Source organism: Parasteatoda tepidariorum, chromosome 3 (genome assembly GCF_982258835.1).
Source record: "Parasteatoda tepidariorum strain Cologne lab strain chromosome 3, Ptep-v5.0, whole genome shotgun sequence".
Taxonomy (NCBI): domain Eukaryota; kingdom Metazoa; phylum Arthropoda; class Arachnida; order Araneae; family Theridiidae; genus Parasteatoda; species Parasteatoda tepidariorum.
In genome coordinates, this window is record NC_141757.1 from 770421 (window position 1) to 773748 (window position 3328).

Below are 3328 nucleotides of genomic sequence, written 5' to 3' on the forward strand. Positions count from 1 at the left end.
AAGGTTAACTGTTAAAGACTACTTAACCAATATTTGATAATTTAAATATTTAATTTTAAAAAAAATTCTCAAAATTAGCTAATTTTTAGACATTTGTTACAAAAATTTTTACTCTTTCCCTCAAAATGCAACGAAAATACAAATAAAAAGTACTAGATTAAAAAAGTACCGAAGTACGTACTTCACTTTCATTATAAGAAACAAAAGTAGATGTTTTGCCATACTTGGCGGGCAATGCTTCGCAGGGATTAGGCGGTATCGGTCCTCATAATTCAAATTAGTAGAAATATACACTGCTGGACAATTGCTAAGGACGGATCACAAATTGCAATGTAGCATAACATTAAGCAAGACATGCGGCCTTGTAGAATAAAATATAGTTGCCACACTGTTCAGACATTAGAATAAAGAATATTCATTGTTCTGGAAAGTACAAAAGCCATGAAACATCTGAAGGAAAAAAAATGTTCATTTGATGCTGCGTACGGAAAAATGGAACAATGCATCTAAATGTCAGCAGGCAACTTGAAGAAAGGTGTCAGCACGGGATATGTCCACCGTGGAGTGTAATGCAACATTCTACACGTCGTATCATACTTTTCAAACATTATCCAGCAGTTGTTGAGGCAATTTATCCCATTCCATTGTCAGTGCACGGATGAGGGTGTTCTTGTTTGTCGGAGGATAGTTTCGACCAGCAAGTTGCCTCCCCAAAGCATCCCAAACATTTTCAATGGGGTTTAGATCTGGAGAACGTGGTGGCCATACGAGGCGATGAATACCCTCGCTGTCTAGACAATCCTGAACAGCGAGTGTTTGATGACATGTTGCGTTGTCGTCCATAAAAACAAATTTATCACCGACAGCACCACTGGAAAGACGAACATGAGGAAGTCGAACTTCATCAATGTATCGTTGGCCCGTCATAGTCCCATTCGCAACCACATGTAGGCGCGTGCGGCCATTGATCATGATGCCGGCCCACACCATGACACTGCATGTCGGATATCGGTCCCTTTCCTGGATATTTTCTGGACGATAACCAGTACCACTCTCGCGCCAGATCAGTTGGTGTCTACAATCCGATGACAGACTGAACCTACTCTCATATGAGAATAGTACTCATGCCCAGTCCTGTTTAGTTCAATTGTGATGCTCACGACACCATTGCAAACGGGCAGTACGGTGCTGTCTGGTCAATGGGACACACACACAACAGGTCTGCGGGCGTATAGTCCTCCTCCTCTCAAACGTCTGGCAACAGCTTTTTGGGAGATCTGCTTTCCTGTGGCAGCAAGAAACTGATTTGCCACCTGCTGAGCTGAGGTGCGCCTGTTACTTTTTGCTGATAGAACGATGTATCTGTCTTCAGCAGGCGTGGTACTTCCAACGCGACCTCCCCCGTGCCGCCTACTACACATTCCAGTAGTTTTAAATGATTTCCACAGCCGTGAAACAACGCTGTGAGCGATGTCGAACTCCCTGGCAACATCTGTTATTTTTCGCCCTTCTTCGATCTTTTCAATAATTCGGCCACGCTTAAAATCATCTAAGTGATATCGGGAAGACACGCCGAAAATTTCAAGTTCGTCAACTAAATCTTTCCTGTAAAACTTTGACTTGAAACAGCAACACTCCACACGCATCAAAACCTTTAAAGCTCTTGTCAACGCTATCACGTGATGAACAGACGTGGGAAAAAAAATTGCATACGCATACCTCTTCTTACTATATCCCGCACTTATTCTAATTTTCCACATTTTGCTTCCTTTCATTTTGTGGTTGCTATGGATGATAGTGTTATCAGTCCTTAGCAATTGTCCAGCAGTGTATTTTATGAGATAGAATATATTTCTAAGAGTAATTACTACTTGCACTAATTGTCACGTTTGTTTAAAAATTTGTTTCTGGAAAAAAATTCTCCGGGTTTCAAGGAATAATACGAGTCTGCTTTTGGATCCTGCCAGCAAACAGTATTTATTTTATCCCCTTTCACTGACAACAATAACGCTTCCATTAAGTTAAACCCCCATCAAGCTAAACTTCAAAAAATTAAATTTCAATAAATTAAAATTATAAATTAAATATTAAATTTGATACAGTCTATCTTAAATTAAAATGGTCAGAAGTATTTTCGCTTTTTATACTTTGATACGAAACTTTGTTAAATTTGTTTAAAAATCCAATGGCCGAAATATGCAAATCATTGCTAAAGAGTGCATCAGAATAAAGAAAGGCAGATTTCTAGAAATGTTCTAGTTTGCCGTTCAAAAATAGCGTATTGTTCCTCATCTTAAACTTTTTTTTAGTTTAAAACTTTTAATACTAAACTATTCAATACCAATTCGTAATGTTTCACTTTTCGCCTACAAAAATGCAAGACCAAATCGCCCTTCTGAACCAGCTGCCAGGAACATGCAGAACTGAAGCTTAAATTACAATAAAAAAAATTTTTTCGTGAAAGTTTGTTTCAGCTTATTTTTAATTTTAATTTAAATCCTTATTTTCTATTATTTTGGAGCGAACAATGCGTTAAGATTAATTAGAGGATATGATTTAACTTTCCTAAAAAAAATGTCTGAAGTTTAACAATTATTTTTGAAGTATAAATTTAAGCTGCCAATTTACAAGACGCGTAACCGGATTTTAAGTTAATCTAGCTTAAATATTTTCTGCTTAAAGTTATCAACCATTTTAATACATGGTACAATTTAAATGCAAATACTCAAATTTACGAATATCAACTGTTAATAAATAATTTAGGGGCAAGACTCGTTTATCAATAAGACTCCCGGTGGCTCAGTGGTAACGCTTCGCCCAGTCGTGCCACAGGTCCCTGGCTCCTTGGGCCAAGCAAGGTTGACTCAGCCTTTCATCCCTTTACCCCCCCCCCCCCGTATTCACCGTTGACTCTGACCTAGCGCGCAACTCCCAATTCCGAAACCTTTTGGAAACTTTGTCCGAGAGTTCAAAAGAGATTCCACCATTATTTTTTGACCGTCGGTTTCTTAACTGCGGGTTACTTGACCGGCAGTTATAGGCATTTTCCTATTGGATAAGAAACAAGTGATAACCGCGTTGCTTGTTTACTCCTGAAGTTGCATGCTTGATTATTCCTACCAGTTATTTATTTTTTCTTCTTAATTTAACAAGGCTCAAAAGTGGCATTCTGTAGAGACTGAAAAAGAACTGCTGATGCAGTTAGTGGAACCAAAGCTTGGGATTATAGAAAATAAGGAGACAAAGTAACATCGGCCAAAAAAGCTGAAGCTTTCGCGGAGATTGCGGGGCAGTTCAGTGAAACTGCTGGAGTCAATCCAGGAACTGC